Source organism: Mirounga leonina, unplaced genomic scaffold (genome assembly GCF_011800145.1).
Source record: "Mirounga leonina isolate KUSES-001 unplaced genomic scaffold, KU_Mleo_1.0 Mir_101664, whole genome shotgun sequence".
Lineage (NCBI taxonomy): Eukaryota > Metazoa > Chordata > Mammalia > Carnivora > Phocidae > Mirounga > Mirounga leonina.
This window is the reverse complement of record NW_023270175.1, coordinates 7,374,369-7,393,118: the sequence shown is the minus strand read 5'-3', so window position 1 is coordinate 7,393,118 and position 18,750 is coordinate 7,374,369.

Here is an 18,750-nt window from a genome sequence, read left to right as displayed (position 1 = left end):
AATGTGTTCTGGAAGTGGGGTTTCTAATTACTGGTACTTGATCATGTTTTCACCAGTCTGTGAAAGGCAGGAAAAATAAAATGGTATAATTGTCAAATGTCATTCTTAAGAAGGATTATCCTTTAGACACCGATTTATTTTATTCCTACATTATTTTTTTTTTGGACCAAAATGCCCTCTCTAAGGGAATGACATACCATGGCTTATCACATTTTTTTTTAAACTTCCCATACTTAAAAATTTTCTTTTAATAACAAATTTATGTCAGACCATGATACAAAGGCCTGTGATCACTATGCGATCCACTTAAAGCTAAACGATCAAAGCAGAAGTTCTCCCTTCCTTTGGTTATCTACGAGTTCAAATACCCATTTCTTCCAGATGTCTTTGAATGTGGTTTTGTTTTTCAGTTGACAAATTCCAAGAGTAGCTGCCACCTTGACATTAAACACAGCAATAAACTTTGTTCAAACCTTGGATAAGAGGCAAGATGCATGATGATGGTGGCAGTGTGCTTTTATCAGTTAAGCAATTAAGACATGAGAATATTAGAAGGGACTATTAATTCTATTATTTAATGCTTTCACATTAGCTTTATCAGGAAAGCGATAACTTCTTATGTTGCACTGAGTTACTATATAAAGCATTTAAAATGCTTTGCAAAGATTAAAGTACTAGAGAAATGCAAAACGTTATCAGATGAAACTCTCTTGAAAACTACTTCCTTCGCTTTTTTATATGCCTCCCTCATAGTTTTAATTACATGGATATGACTTTTCATGTGCTAGAGGAAAGACCTAGGCTATGTGTTTGGATACTCCTAAAACACTATTGTTAAGACCTCAGTTATGTTTAAAATTGCCTTAAAAGAATAGAATTGTTGTTTTTTGATATGCTAGTAAGCAATATTCTTTGAAATTCCTTTACTTTTCAATTTTTTTCAAATAAGTATTATGTATATAAAAAAATAAAATATAAAGATAGTAAGACCATTCAATGTAGTTGGAAATGAAAATCATATAAACCAAGCTTGTTTTATATCTGATTACCACTGGGTGTCAGCAACGTATGACTTTCAACTGACAAACTCTAAATATAAAGTTGTATAATAATCAAAGTTTATTTCATGTTAGTATTTGACTTAATATTTGTTTTCATTTGAGATTTTTATTACTGAACCAATCTTTAACTATACATTAGTAATAATTTTAGTCCCTGGATGATGCTTCATTATGCCCACAATATTACAGAATACATACTAAATGACACTTCCTTGTAATTTTTAAACTATAGAAATTAAAGACATCAAGATAGTAAAATTGTAACTGTTAGCTTACCGTTTGTGTTGTGTGTTTGTGTGTGTGTGTGTGTGTATCTACGTGTGTGTTTTGTAGATTCAAATCATTTAAATACTAAATAGGTCAAGATTGCTCAGAAAACACATTAAAGAAGACATTCATTGATTCAACCCTATAGTCATACACTCAGCACACGTTTACAGAATGCTTACTGTGTTTTAGGATCTGTTCATGGTACAGGAAATAAAGGGGTGAATAGGACATCATCCCTTCTCTCAAATTATTCAGTATAGCTGGGAAGACAATTAAAATCACAATTATAAGGGAAGCATTCTGTGATATGTATTATGTGAAGGGGAGACAGTATAGTATTGGGTTAAATGATCTGGCTCTGGAGTCCGGCTGTCTGGTTGGATTCCCATCCATGGTTTTATTGGTTATATGAATTGCTACAGGAAACAGGAAACCATAGGAAAATATGAGAACAATGTCTCACCAAACAGAGAATATCAACAAAGAGAATATATACCAAAAACAAAAACAAAAACAAAAACCCAACCCTAAGTAGAAATTCTAGAGTTGAAAAGTACAATAACTGAAATGAAAAATTCATTAGAGAGGATGAACAACAGATCTGAGGAAACAGAAGAAACTATCAGTGAAGTCAAGATAGCTCAATTGAGATTAGTGAGTCTGAGGAACTAGGAAAAAAAAAAAGAATAAGGAAAAAGGAGTACGGCCTCAGAGACCTGTGTGATATAATCAAACATATCAACATATGCATAATGGGAGTCCCAGAAGACAAGGACAGAGGAAAAAAAAATACTTGAAAAATAATGGCTGAGAACTCCCCAGTTTTTTTTAAGGTTTTATTTAAATTCTAGTTAGTTAGGGACACCTGGATGGCTCATTCGGTTCAGTGTCTGCCTTCAGCTCAGGTTATGATCCCAGGGCTCTGGGATCGAGTCCCACATCGGGCTCCTTCCTCAGCGGGGAGCCTGCTTCTCCTTCTGCCCACAGCTCCCTCTGCTTGTGCTGTCTCTCTCTCTCAAATAAATAAATAAAATCTTAAAAAAAATAAATTCCAGTTAGTTAACATACAGTATAATATTAGCTTCAGGTATACAATATAGTAATTCAACAATTCTATACATCATCTGCTGCTCATCACACATGTACTCCTTAATCCCCATCACCTATTTCTCCAATCCCCCCACCCACCTCCCCTGTTTTCTTGATTTGCCTCTCTTTCTTTTTTCCCCTTTTGCTCATTTGTTTTGTTTCTTAAATTCCACATATGAGTAAAATCATGGTATTTGTCTTCTCTGACTGACCTATTCTGCTTAGCATAATACTTCTAGTTCCATCCATGTCATTGCAAATGGAAAGATTTCATTTTTTTAAAAAGATTTTATTTATTTATTTGACAGAGAGAGACACAGTGAGAGAGGGAACACAAGCAGGGGGAGTGGGAGAGGGAGAAGCAGGCTTCCCGCAGAGCAGGGCTTGATCCCAGGGGAAACAAAGGCAAAAATAAAGTATTTTTGGATCTAGGTATGCCTCAGGAGGCATATCTAGAAAGAAGTTGCTATGGCCAATGTCAAAGAGGTTACTGCCTGTGTTCTCCTCTAGGATTCTGATGGTTTCAGGTCTCCCATTTAGGTCTTTCACCATTTTGAGTTTATTTTTGTGTATGGTATAAGAAAGTGGTCCAGTTTTTTCTTTTGCATGTTGCTGTCTAGATTTCCCAACATCATTTGTTGAAGAGACTGTCTTTTTTACACTGGATATTCTTTCCTGCTTTGTCAAAGATTTATTGATCATATAGCTGTAGGTTCATCTTTGGGTTTCCTATTCTGTTCCACTGATCTCTGTGTCTATTTTTTGTGCAGTACCATACTGTTTTGATCACTGTAGCTTTGTAATATAACTTGAAGTCCAGAATTGTGATGCCTCCAGCTTTTTCTTTTTCAAGGTTGCTTTGGCTACTCAGGGTCTTTTGTGGTTGCATGCAAATTTTAGGATTGTTTGTTCTAGCTCTGTGAAAAATGTTGTGGGTGTTTTGATAGGGATTGCATTAAATGTGTAGGTTGCTTTGTAGTATAGACATGTTAACAATATTTGTTCTTCCAATCCATAGACATGGAGTGTTTTTCCATTTCTTTGTGTCATCTTCAATTTCCCTTATCAGCGTTTTATAGTTTTTCACCTATTTGGTTAGATTTATTCCTAGGTATCTTATTGTTGAGAACTCCCCAAATTTGATGGAAACACATTTATTTACACATCAAAGAAGCTCAATGAACTCAAAGAGAATAAACTCAAAAAGTCATACCTAAACACAGCATAACTAAACTGTTGAAAATCAAAGACAGTGAAACTTGAAAGTAACAAGAGAAAAGTAACTCATCCCCTACAAGGGATCCTCAATAAGATTTATGGTTGATTTCTCTTCAGAGACCATGGAGGCTAGCAGGAAGTCAGATGACATAATTAGAGTGCTGAAAGAAGAAACTTTAAACTAAGAATTATAAATTTTGCAAAACTGTCCTTCAAAAACAGGAGAAATTAAGACACATAAAAACTGAAAGAGTCCCTTGCATACCTTCCCTACAGGAAATAATAAATAGAGTCTTTTAGGCTGAAATGAAAAAACACTACATTGTAACTCAAATCGACATGAAGAAATAGAGAGACCAATAAAGGTAACCACACAGATTAATATAAAAGACAGTATAAATTATGTTTTGTTTATAACTCCTTTTTCTTCTATCTTATTTAAAAGTCAACTACATAAAGCAATAATTATAAAATTGTCTTTTGGGGAATAAAGTTTATATAGATGTAGCTCATATGACAATAACAGCCCAAAGGAGGGAGGAAGAAATGGAATAAAAAAGGAGCAACATTTTGTATCCTATTAAAATTAACGTGGTATTAGATTGTTATAAATTAAGATGTTAATTGTAACCCCCAGGGCTTCCACTAAGAAAATAAATAAAAGAAATGACAAGGGAACTAAAGTGACACTCCAGAAACTATTTAACACACAAAAAGGCAGTAATGGAGGTATAGAGAGAAAAAAAAGGACATAAGAAAACAAATGGCAAAATGGCACACATATAGCCTACCTTATCAGTAATTACATTAACTGTAATGCATTAAGCACTCCAATTAAATGGCTGAGATTGATAGTATAGATTTCTTTTAATGAGTCAATTATATGTTGTCTACAAGAGACACACTTGAATTTCAAAGGCACAAATAGGTCAAAAGTAATATAATGGCAAAAGATAACTATGTAAATAGAAACAAAGGAATATCTGGAGTAGCTGTAATAATTTGAGACAAAATAGACTATACTGGGTTGAATAGTGTCCCCCCAAACTCATGTCCTTTTGAAATCTCTGAATGTGACCTTATTTGAAAATAGTGCCTTTGTGGACATAATCAAGTTATCATGAGGCTATACTGGATTATGGTGGGTTCTAATTCAATGACTGGTGTCCTTTTAAGAAGAGAGAAACTTGGACAAAGACACAGAAAAAATGTCATGGGATGACAGAGGCAGAGATTGGAAAAATGCATATACAAGCCAAGGTAAATGCAAGATTGGCAGCAATCATCAGAAGCTAGGAATAGGCAAATGTCCCTGCTGACACTTTGACTTCAAACTTCTAACCTCCAGAACTGTGGGAGAATAAATTTCTGTTGTTTTAAGCCACTCAATTCGTGGTAATTTGTTATGGCAATCCTAAAAAACTAATAAAGACTTTAAGAAAAAAATTATTATGAGAGACAAAAAAGGATATTTTATAATAATAAAAAGATCAATCCATCCAAAAGTTAGAACAATTATAAACATATATGCATCCAACAAGAGTCACAAGATACATAAGGCACAAACTAACAGAACTGAAAGAAGAAATAGACAATTCAACAATAGTAATTGGATTTCAGTACCCCACTTTCAATAATGGGTAGGAAGATCTAGACATATGATCAGACATAGAAGACCTGACCAACATTATTAATTACCTCGACCCAACAGATATTTATAGACTACTCCATCCAAGAGAAGAATAAATACATATTCTTCTCAATAATGTAATACATCATATTAATATAATATGAAACCAAAAAATACATGATGATCTCAATAGATACAAAAAAGTAGTTGACAATCCAATACCCATTCATGATAAAAATATTCAACAAACTAGAAATACAAAGGAAGTTTCTCAACCTGGTAAAAGGCATTTATGAAAAACTCACAGTCAACCTTATACTTAATGGGGAAAGAACGGATATTTTCCCCCTAAGATCAGGAAGAAGACAGGGATGTCTATTCTCAGCAGTTCTATTCAACATTGTACTGGAGGTTTTAGCTGGGAAAATTTGGCATGACTAAGAAATAAAACATATTTGTGTAGAAAAAAAGTAAAACAATCCATATTTGCAGGTGACATGATCTTGTATTTACAAAATCCTAAACAATCCACTAAAAAACCCATTATTGAAGCAATAAGTAAGTTCAGTAAGATTGCAGGATATGAGAGCAATGTACAAAATTCAATTATATTTCTATACACTATCAGTAAACAATCTGAAAATGAATTTAAGAAAGCAATTCCATTTATATTACTATCCCAAAGAATCAAATACTTGGGAATAAAATGGCCAACAGACACATGAAAAAGTGCTCAACATCACTTGGCATCAGGGAAATCCAAATCAAAACCTCAATGAGATACCACCTCACACCAGTCAGAATGGCTAAAACTAACAAGTCAGGAAACGACAGATGTTGGCAGGGCTGCAGAGAAAGGGGAACCCTCCTACACTGTTGGTGGGAATGCAAGCTGGTGCAGCCACTCTAGAAAACAGTATGGAGGTTCCTCAAAAAATTGAAAATAGAGCTACCATATGATCCAGCAATTGCACTACTGGGTATTTACCCCAAAGATACAAATGTAGGGATCTGAAGAGGTACGTGCACCCCGATGTTTATAGCAGCAATGTCCACAATAGCCAAACTGTGGAAAGAGCCAAGATGTCCATTGACAGATAAATGGATAAAGAAGAGGTGGTATATATATACAATGGAATATTATGCAGCCATCAAAAGGAATGAGATCTTGCCATTTGCAACGATGTGGATGGAACTGGAGGGTGTTATGCTGAGCAAAATAAGTCAATCAGAGAAAGACATGTATCATATGACCTCACTGATATGAGGAATTCTTAAACTCAGGAAACAAACTGAGGGTTGCTGAATTGGGGGGGTGGGAGGGTTGGGGTGGCTGGGTGATAGACATTGGCGAGGGTATGTGCTATGGTGAGCGCTGTGAATTGTGTAAGACTGTTGAATCACAGATCTGTACCTCTGAAACAAATAATGCAATATATGTTAAGAAAAAAAAAAAGAAGATAGCAGAAGGGGAAGAATGAAGGGGGGGAAATCGGAGGGGGAGATGAGCCATGAGAGATGATGGACTCTGAAAAACAAACTGAAGGTTCTAGAGGGGAGGGGGGTGGGAGGATGGGTTAGCCTGGTGATGGGTATTAAAGAGGGCACGTTCTGCATGGAGCACTGGGTGTTATGCACAAACAATGAATCATGGAACACTATATCAAAAACTAATGAGGTAATGTATGGTGATTAACATAACAATAAAAAATTAGAGAAAAAAACAAAAAAATAAATACTCGGGAATAAATTTAACAAAGCAATGTAAAACTTGTACATTGAAATCTACAAACCATCATTGGAAGAAATTAAAGATCTAAATAAATGTAAAGACATCTTCTGTTCATGAATTGGATGTTTTAGTGTTGTTAAAATGGTAATATTCCCCAAATTGACCTATAGATTTAATGCAGTCCTGCCCAAATCCCAGTATTCTTGCAAAAATTGACAAACAGCTCCTAAAATATTAATATGGAGTTAAACAACTCAGAACAGCCAAAACAATCTGAAAAAGAACAAAGTTGGAGAATTTACATTTCCCTATTTCAAAACTTACTACAAAGCTACAATCATCAAAACTGCATAGTACTGCCATAAAGACAGACACATAGAGCAATGAAATAGAATTGAGAGTCCATGAATAAACTCATATTTCTATGATCAATTTTCTATAAGGTTGCTAAGACTCTTCAATGGGGGAAGGAATAGGTTCTTTGACAAAGGATGCTGGGACAACTGGATATCCATATGCAAAAGAAAGATGTTGGACCCCTATCTCACACCATAACCAAAAATTAACTCAAAATGGATCAAAGACTTACATGTAAAAGTTAAAAATATAAAACTCTTAAGTAAAACCAGAGAGATGAATCTTCATGAGTTTAGATTTGAAAATAGATTCTTAGATATGACACCAAAAGTATACTCAACAAAAGAAAAAAAAAAGCGAAGTTGGACTTTATCAAAATGAAGAACTTCTGTACTTCAAATGACATGATTAAGAAAGTGAAAAGAAAACCCACAGAATGGGAGAGAATGTCTGTAAGTCATATGTCTAATAGGGCTTTAGTATACAGAATATATCAAGAATTACAATCTGACAGCAAAAATACAATCCAATTAAAAAATGGGCAAAGGCCCTAAAGAGACATTTTCTCAAAGAAGATATATAAATGGCCAATAGGCACAAGAAAGGTGGTGCTCACCATCATCAGACATTAGAGAAATAGAAATCAAAACCACAGTGAGAGGGGCACCTGGGTGGCTCAGTCGTTAAGCATCTGCCTTCGGCTCAGGTCATGATCCCAGGGTCCTGGGATCGAGCCCCATGTCTGGCTCCCTACTCTGCAGGAAGCCTGCTTCTCCCTCTCCCACTCCCCCTGCTTGTGTTCCCTCTCTCGCTGTCTCTCTCTCTCTGTCAAATAAAATCTTTAAAAAAAAAAACAAAAAAACCCACAGTGAGATACCACTTCACACTCCCCAGGATGATGTAATGGAAAAACCCAGTTTTGTCCTTTTTATGTAGGGAAAAGCCCAGCTGTGTGCTTCTTTATTTTGTAAATCTCCTTTACTCCTCACACAAAATGCTTCACTTCTAGTCACCAAATGTGTGAAGGTTTGTCCCTATATCCCAGAGATAGCATCAAGTTCCACAGGTTAGGAACCCCCTCCCCCATTTCAGACGTCAATCATAAGCTCAAGCACACCTGTGCTTCTGACCAAGCGGCTATAGATTGGGTTTGATTAATTGCTAGAGTGGCTCACAGAACTCAGGGAAACACTTTACTTACTAGATCACTGGTTTATTATAAGAGGATATAACTCAGGAACAGCCAGATGGAAGAGATGCATAGAAAAAGGTATGGGGAAGGGGCACAGAGCTTCCATGTCCCCCAGGGTGCCACTCTCCCAGCACCTCCATGTATTCACCAATCCCAAAGCTCTCTGAACCTGGTACTTTTGGGATTTTCCAGAGGCTTCATCATGTAGGCATGATTGATTGTTAACTCCATTTTCAGCTAACTAAAAGATCTGAAGAGGATTTTCACTTTTACAAAAAAGCCACTTCTGTACTAATGTCTGTCTTTCATAAAAGTGAAGTGGTGTGATGCAAACTTTCAGAAAGCAGGAAAAACTTTTCATTTCACACCACTTCAGCTTATGAAAGGCTTCAAAAAAATGCTCTTGTTTCAGACAGCAGGGGACACCTGTATTCTGACCAAGACTTCCGTTGTGTCAGCCTTATTATTTCATATGAAGAAAGTTTCCTCTGACAGGTTGTTTCTCCAGGCAGAAAGTCTTCAGGAAATTCATTTTCTCTCTATTTATGTATGTTCTTGGTTAATAATATATATATAGAATACACTTTTTTTTTAAAGATTTTATTCATTTGATAGAGCATGAGTGTGTGAGAGAGATCGCGCATGCGCGGGCATGAGTGGGCAGCGGGGCAGAGGGAGAGGGAGAAGCAGGCTCCCCGCTGAGCAGGGAGCCCCATGTGGGACTCCATCCCAGGACCCTGAGATCATGACCTGAGCCGAAGGCAGACGCTTAACCGACTGAGCCACCCAGGCGCCCCATACAAGACATTGAGGTTTTTAGAGGATGTGTTAAAAATGTAAATAGACATGCTAAATTATTTTTTCAAACCTCAATAGATCATCTTGGGTTCCCTCTTGGGGACTGTGTACCTCTTTGGTGTACATTGAACTAGAAAGAAAAATGTTTCTCAATCTGTGATCTGAAGACCACTCATATCAGAATCACCTGAGATTCCTGTTCAAAGTTTTGTACTCTTCACATACCTACTTAATCAGAAATATCAAGGGTGGTACTGTAAGATCTTCATTTTAACTAGATCCATAGGCCCAGAGGATTTTTAGGAGCACCGAAGATTTAAAACCATTGGCTTAGAATAGTGTTTCTCAAAATCAGTTGATTATAGCAAGCATCAGTGTGTTTGAGATACAGATTCTTATCCTTCACCACAAAATATACTCAATCTAAAATATGGGTAGGAACATTGAAATCTTAATATTAAAAAGTGCCCACAGGTGATTTATTTTTAGCAAGAAATGTCTTGTATTAGCTTGCTAGGGCTACCATAACAAAATAACAACAAAGTTTATTTTCTCACGGTTCTGGAGGCTAGAAGTCCAAGGTCAATGTATAGGTAGGTTTGGTTTCTTCTGAGGCCTTTCTTCTTGGCTTGCAGATGGCCACCTTCAAGCCATGTCCTCACATGGTCTCTTCTTTGTGTGTGAGCACATCTGATGTTTCTGTGTGTCCAAATTTCCTCTTCTTATAAGGACACCAGTCAGATTGGATTAAGGGCCACCCTAATGGCCTCATTTTAACTTAATCACCTCTTTAAAGGCCCTATTTTCAAATATGGGTCACATTCAGAGGAACAGGGGATCAGGGCTTCCACATAAGAATTTTGGAGGGACACAATTCAGCCCATAACAGACATGATAACTAAATGTAATGTGACATTCTAGATGGGATCCTGGAAAAAAAGGACATTAGATAAAAACTAAGAGAAATGTGAATAAAGTGTGGACTTGAGTTAATAACGATGTGTCAGTATTAATTCATTAGTTGTAACAAATATACCGTACTGACTTAAGATGTTAATTGTAGGGGAAACTGGATGGGAGTTTGAGAAATCCTGGTAGACAAGAGTCTCTACTCTAGCATTTACAAGCTATGCTATCAGCCAGATCTTTTAATTTCTCTAATTCTTAGTATTCTCATTTGTGAAATGGGAATACTAACAGTCCCATATATAAGTTCTTTTGAATTTAAAATGGATAATGTAGATTTAGATACTTTGTAATCTGTACATCATGATACATACAGATGGTTTTTTTAAAAAGATTTTATTTATTTATTTATTTGACAGAGAGAGAGAAAGGGAGAGAGGGAACACAAGCAGGGGGAGTGGGAGAGGGAGAAGCAGGCTTCCCGCTGAGCAGAGAGCTGGACACGGGGCTCGATCCCAGGACCCTGGGATCATGACCTGAGCCAAAGGCAGACGCTTAACGACTGAGCCACCCAGGTGCCCCAGATGTATTTTTATTTTTATTTTTTTTTATTTTTTATTTTTTTTAAAGATTTTATTTATTTATTTGAGACAGAGAGAATGAGAGACAGAGAGCATGAGAGGGAGGAGGGTCAGAGGGAGAAGCAGACTCCCTGCCGAGCAGGGAGCCCGATGCGGGACTCGATCCCAGGTCTCCAGGATCATGACCTGAGCTGAAGGCAGTCGCTTAACCAACTGAGCCACCCAGGCGCCCGTCCAGATGTATTTTTAAAATGAGCTTTTTATTTTACAACAATTACAGATTTACAGAAAAATTGCGAATAGGGGATGGAACAGTGTTCCCACATACCCACACCCAGTTTCCCCTATTATTAACATCTCCTATCAGGATGGTGCCTTTGTTATTATTAATGAATCAATATTGACATGTCATTATTAAAATCCATACTTTACTCAGATTTCCTTAGTTTTTACCTAATAATCTTTTTTCTGTTCCAGGATCCTGTCTAGAATACCACATTACATTTATTTATTTATCTTTAAAGATTTTATTTATTTATTTTAGAGAGAGATAACGTGAGCAGGGGGAGGGGCAGAGAGAGAAGAAGAATCTCAAGCAGAGTCTGCACTGAATGCGGAGCCCGATATGGGGCTCAACGCGGGGCTCCATCTCACAACCCCAAGATCATGACCTGCGCTGAAATCAAGAGTTGGACACTTAGCTGACTGAGCCACCCACGTGCCCCAAATACCACATTACATTTAGTTATCATGTCTGCTTAAGCTCCTCTTCGTTGTGACAATTTTAATGTCGTGGTAAGAGATTTTCTGCATATGTGCAAATATGCCTTTCTTTTGACACTGATAACATCTTGGAACTAAACCAGCACATTCTCAGTACCTTTATAGACTGTATGAGATACTCCGGACCATTATTTCCCAAGTCAGGAACACCATGAGAGTTTTTTGAATCATAAATCCCTGGACCCCACACAGCCACAGTAAATGATTATCTCATGGGCTGAGTGATTTGGGTGGGGCCCAGAAATCCAGCTTGCTTGCTTGCTTGCTTGCTTGCTTGCTTTCTTTCTTTCTTTCTTTCTTTCTTTCTTTCTTTCTTTCTTTCTTTCTTTCTTTCTTTCCTCCCTTCCTTACTTACACAAATTTCCCTGGTGATTATAAGATCATTGATCCAGCACAGGTTTGTCAACAGGCATTTGAGATTCATGACTCTGGAGCATTTCATCTGTTTCTTCTTGTTGATACCGAAATGGCCAGGAGAGATCTGTTGAAGCATGCAGTTCGCCTATATTGACATAAAGTTTCTTGTTAGATAAATGATGAAACTGGGTAATGCACTCAACATCTATAAACTGAAACTCCATCAGTGCTTACTTCGGGGGGTATCTGTCCACATAACAAAGAAATAACTCAGTCTTCCCACTAACATCACAAAGACACATGGAATTCAAATCCTGAATTTTGACCAGTGTTATGGAGAAAAACACTTTTTCTGTCATTCAACAAGAGTGGATAAGGCTATGGGAAAAAGTTGTCTTATGCGGTGAGCAGGATGTTATAGCATAGAGCCAAGAAAATAAAACACTGTTCAGGCAAGTTTCTAACCAACTTAATGCCAGATGATAAACACTGATAAGCTGTCTCTCCAAATTATTCTCCAGACAAAATAAGATGTGTTTGGCAAGCACAAACATATAAGCAAGCCCATCTAAACCAAAGGCTCAGGGAACTTCATCCCCAAGTCAGTCACAATCATTTCTTTTTGGGAAGTGATGTGAGTTTTTATTTGGAATTATAGTAATTGGAGCACCAGTGTAATTCCCCACAGTATCTAGCCAAGTAAATAAATTCGCTGACACATAATGCTGCTATCTTTTCTTTTCCTCTCTCTTCTTTCCTCAGTTTTTATTTTCACATTAAATATTCTATTGGTAATTTATTAATACACAATTGTCAAGAGCTGGAATATCTTGCCAATGCTGGAATATCTAGGATTGCTCCCTAGGACACTGTCTTCCTGGTATCAAGAATCCCAGAAATCAAATCAAAAAGTAAAATACCGATCCGTAAACATGAACTGAGAACTAACCAAGTCATGGAAAATTTTGATGACTTCTCCACTTCCCATATGGGGATACAACTATCCATTAATTGGAGTATTTGTCTTGGTCTGTGCGCTGATCAATAATCTATCTGCCCTGGAATCCATTTCCTTGCTCTATTCTGTAACAAAACAGCCTTTCCTGGGTATCTTTGCACCTTCCTTTCTTAGCAGGTTGGGCAGATGTGAGGAGGGTGTGCGGAGGCAAGAAGACAACAGGGTATTTTCCCTCTTCTCTCTACTTCCTCTAGCATCTCTAACAATGGCTGATTCTCCTGCCTGGCTTCAATACTCCTCTATGGTCCCAGCTCCAGTCTTAGTTCCAGGTGCTACAGGATGACCCCAGCTTCTGGGCTCTGATAATAGCTCCTATTTTTTGTCACTCCTCCATAAGGGTAAGCATAAGCATGGCTTCCTGTCATTTCTACTCTCTGAGTTGCCTCACCTTTCCCTATTTGGGTTCTCAGCATGTCCATCTTCTAACAAATACCAGTGTTAGATTCTCTCCTTTGGAAAGATCCACAGTAGGTTTCTTTTGCTGGTTGGACTATAAGTGATATAGTCAGCTTGTCTCCTGGATGATGCTAGAAAGACAATAAAAAATTCTTTCTTTCAGGGTAATTGTTAATAATAATGAAAATCCTGACTCAATAGTTGTAGAAGTCATGCAGAAATGCCCACGAAAGTTAGGATAAATGCAGAAGTATGTATATTGAAGAATAATATTAGAAAAATTTAGTATATAGCCTATTTATCAATTGGGAAATGCTTAAATAAATTATGGCTTATTCATACCCTGGAATACCATGAGGACATTAAAAAGAATGGGATTTATTTATATGTACTGATGTGAAAAGCTCTCTAAAATTTTGTGAAGAACAAAAGCAAGAGCAGAAATCTGTTTTTAAAATTTTGTATATACGTGTTTGTGTATCAATATATGTGTATTTGCATCTATAGGAATCTGTGTGTATATGGTTGTAACCATAAGTATATAAAAAAACGTTCAAATCAAGTGCTTGATTCCCTCACCTCCAACCTGCTTCCCCTTAGTGTTCCTCATCTCAGTAAAATGCACCACTCTTCAGTCAACTCATCAAACTTGGAGTTATTCTCCATTCTTCTCTCTCTTTACACTTGATATTTAATCCGTTGAGAAACTCTGTCGGATTCACCTTTTAAAATATGTCCTGAATCCATATTTTACCACCATTATTGGACTATTATAACCCCTAACTGGTATCCCTGCTTCTACCTTTGCCCCCTTATATTTTATTTAACACAGAAACCAGATCATCTTTAAAAAAACCCCAAAAAACAGTTCTTGTCATTTCCATGTTCAAAACCTTCAGATTCAAGTCCCCACATGATCTTAACAATGACTACTTCTCCAAATTTTTCTTCTAACATTTTCCTTTATTCACTCTGATCCAAGCACACTGGCCTCTTGATGGTTACCCAAATAAACCAAGCATGCTCCCACCTCGGGGCTTTGGTACTTCTGGTCTCCTCTGTCTGAAATATCCACATGACTCACTCCCTCACTTTGTTTTGGTCTCTGCTAAAATATTACCTTATCAGAGAAAACTTTCCTGACCACTCCATCTAAACCCAAAAATACATAACAGGACAGTCATTTGTTTCATTCCTCTGTCTTGTTCACCAGAATGAAAGGTCTATATGGGCAGGGTCTTTTTGTTGTTGTTGTTGTTCTCTTGTGTAATCTTATGTATTTAGTATAGCCATAGATCAGTATGAATGGATACCCAGATGTACTTTGTATTCACATGGGTAATGTCCTGAAAGAACACATGCCATAGTGTTATCAGGTTATCTTAAAAAGTGGGGGTAGGGAGGGATGAGTTGAGAATGATTAATTTTTATAATGCAGTGACTAAGAGTGAGGGATCTGGGACTGGACCATTTTAATCAGAAGGCGATTTGTCATACTTCCCACGTTTCCTAGTACCTTTTACCCTTTCTCCTTAATGAAGAGTAGTAGAATAATTAACTTCCATCTAGCTATGACACATGAAATATTTTTAATGAAATACTAAGTTGGTTAACTCCCACTCATAGTATTACCTTTATTGTGCCTAAAGATGTGTCTATCAGACTGATGTTCATATGATATGCTGTTTACCTGTTTTTTTCTTTGTTTTGTAAATATTTTATTAAGTATAATTGACATACAATAAACTACACACAATTAAAGTGTACAATTTGATATATTTTGACATATGCAAATACCAGTGAAATCGCCACCCCAATCAAAATGGTGAACATATCCATCACCCCCAAATTTTCCTTATTCCACCCCCCTCCTCCATATGCCAGGCAATTACTGATCTGTTTTTTATCTTGGTTTTAATTTTCTGGAATTTTATATAAATGGAATCATACAGAATGTACTATTTTCTGTCAGACTTTCACACAGCATAATTATTTTGAAACTCATTACTGTCATGGCATGTATAAATAGTTCATTATTTTTATTGTCAGGTTTCATTCCACTGTATGATTATACCATAATTTCCTTTTTTTTTTTTGAAGATTTTATTTATTTGTCAGAGAGAAAGAGAGAGTGCACAAGCATGGGGAGAAGCAGGCAGAGGGAGAAGCAGGTTCCCCACTGAACAGGGAGCCCAGTGTGGGGCTTGACCCCAGAACTCCGGGATCATGACCTGAGCTGAAGGCAGACACTTAACCGACTGAGCCACCCAGGCATCCCTATACCATAATTTCTTTATCTACCCACATGGTGATGCACTTTGGGGTTGTTTTCAGGCTTTTGCTATTACAAATAAAGCTGCTATAAGATTTTAGGTACAAGGAGGCACTATTTGTGTAATCTTTTGCCAATACCACATTAGGTACAAGGAGGCTCAATTGGAAGAGCATGCAAGTCTCAATCTCAGGGTCATGAGTTCGAGCGCCATGTTGGGTGTAGAGACTACTTAAATAAATAAAACTTAAAAAAATGGAATTTGGGTACAAGACTTTGTATGGACATATGCTTTCATTTCTCTTGGAGTGGAATCATATGGGAGGCATACATTTACCTTCTTGAGAAACTGTCAAATTTTCTTCCATAATAGTTGTATCATTTTACATCTCCACCATGGGTGCATGAGACTTCCAAGTGTTCCACAGCTTTGTCAAAACTTGGTATGATTAGTTTTACCCTAATAGGTGTCTGAGGTATATCCCCCTGCAGTTTTAATTTGCATTATACTAATGCCTATGTGTTATCTGTATGTCTTCTTTTAAAAAACTTTATTTTTTAAGGGCAGTTTTAGATTCACAGCAAAATTAAGGGGAAGGCACAGAGATTTCTCATATATACCTCCTGCCCTTATGCGTGCATAGACTCCTTCACTATCAACATCCCTCACCAGAGTGGTACGTTTGTTATAATTGATGAACTTGCATTGACACATCCCTTATCACTCAAAGTCCGTAGTTAATATTAGGGTTCATTCTGGGCGTTGTACATTCTGTAGGTTTGGACAAATATAAATGACATGTATACATCATTTGGTATTGTGCAGTGTATTTTCACTGGCCTAAAAATCCTCTATGCTTAGCCTATTTATCTCTCCCCCTGTAAGCCCTGAAAACCACTGATCTTTTTTACTGTCTTCATTGTTTTGTCTTTTCCAGAATGCGATATAGTTGGAATCATGCAGTATGCAGCCTTTTCAGATTGGCTTCTTTCAGTTAGTAATATGCATGTGTTTCCTCCATGTTTTTTCATGGCTTGATCGTTTACTTCTTTTTAGCCCTGAATAATATTCTATTATCTGGATGTATCACAGTTTATTTATCCATTCACCTACCGAAGGACATCTGGCTGCTCCCAAATTTTAGTAATTATGAATAAAGCTGCTATAAACATCCATGTGCAGGTTTTCGTGTAGATATGTTTTCAGCTCCTTTGGATAAATACTAGTGAGTGTAATTGCTGGACTGTATGGTAAGAGTAAGTTTAGCTTTGTAAGAAACCAGAAGACGGTCTTCCAAAGTGGCTGTAGCATTTTGCATTCCCACCAGCAGTGCAGATCATTCCTGTTGCTCCACATCCTCACCAGCATTCAGTATTGTCAGTGTTCCAGATTTTGGCCATACTACTAGGTGTGTAGTGATATCCCATTGTTGTCTTAATTTGCATTTACCTGATAACATGTGATATGGAGAATCTTTTCATATGTTTATTTGCCATCTGCAAATCTTTTTGGCAAGGCATCTCTTAAAATCTTTGGTCCATTTTTATTTTTATTTTTATTTTTAAAGATTTTATTTATTTATTTGACAGAGAGAGACACAGCGAGAGAGGGAACACAAGCAGGGTGAGTGGGAGAAGGAGAAGCAGGCTTCCCGCCGAGCAGGGAGCCCGATGCGGGGCTCGATCCCAGGACGCTGGGATCATGACCTGAGCTGAAGGCAGGCGCCCAACGACTGAGCCACCCAGGCGCCCCTCTTTGGTCCATTTTTAAATTAGCTTGTCAGTTTTCTTAGTGTTGAGTTTTAAGTGTTCTTTGTATATATTGGATCGACCATTTATTATTAGATGTGTCTTTTGCAAATATTTTCTCCCAGTCTATGGCTTGTCTCCTTATTCTCTTGGCATTGTCTTTCACAGAGTAGAAGTTTTTCATTTAAATGATGTCCAGCTACCCAATTATTTTTTTTCATGGATCATGCCTTGGTGTTGTATCTAATGAATAGGTCATGGTGATAAAATGTGCAGCATAGGGAATATAGTCAATGGCATTGTAATAGCATTATATGGTCACAGATGGTAGCTATACTTGTGGTGAGCAGAGCATAACATACAGACTTGTTAAATCACTGTGTTATACACCTGAAACTAATATAACATTGTGTGTCAACTATTATAATTTAAAAAGTCATTGCTATACCAAAGGTCACCTAGGTTTTCTCTTATGCTATCTTCTAGAAGTTTTAAAATTTTGCATTTTACCTTTAGGTCTGTGATCCATTTTGAGTTAATTTTGGCAAAAGATGTAAGATCTGTGTCTAGATTAATTTCTTTGCATGTGGATGTCCAGTTGTTCCAGCACCATTGGTTGAAAAGGCTACCTTTGCTCCATTGTATTGTCTTTGTTCCTTTGTCAAATATCAGTGGACTCTATTTATGTGGGTCTATCTCTGGGCTCTCTATTCTGTTCCATTGATCTATTTGTCTAATCTTTTGCCAATACCACATTATCTTGTTACAGTAGCTTCATAATAAGTCTGAAACTCAGGTAACACAAGTCCTCCAACTTAGTAATTTTCCTTCAATATTGTGTTGGCAATTCTCGGTCTTTTGCCTCTGCATATAAATATTAGAAATAGTTTGTCAATACCACAAAAATAACTGGCTGGAATTCTGATTATTAATATTGCATTGAATATATAGACCTAGTTAGAAGGAACTGACATCTTGACAATATTGGGTCTTCCTATCCATAAACATGGATTATCTCTCCATTTATTTAGTTTTTCTTTGAATTCTTTCATCAGAGTTTTGTAGATTTCCTCATATAGATCTTATACATATTTTCTTAGGTTTATACCTAAGTATTTCATTTTGGGGGATGCTAATGTAAATGGTATTGCTTTTTAAATTTCAAATTCCACTTGTTCATAGCCGATATATAGAAAAGCAATTGATATCTGTATATCAACCTTGTATCCTGTACCTTTCCTATGATTTTATTAGTTCCAGGAGGTTTTTTTTTTCAACTCTTTTTTATTTTCTACGTAGACAGTCATGTCATCTGTAAATAATATGTATCTTCTTTGGTTA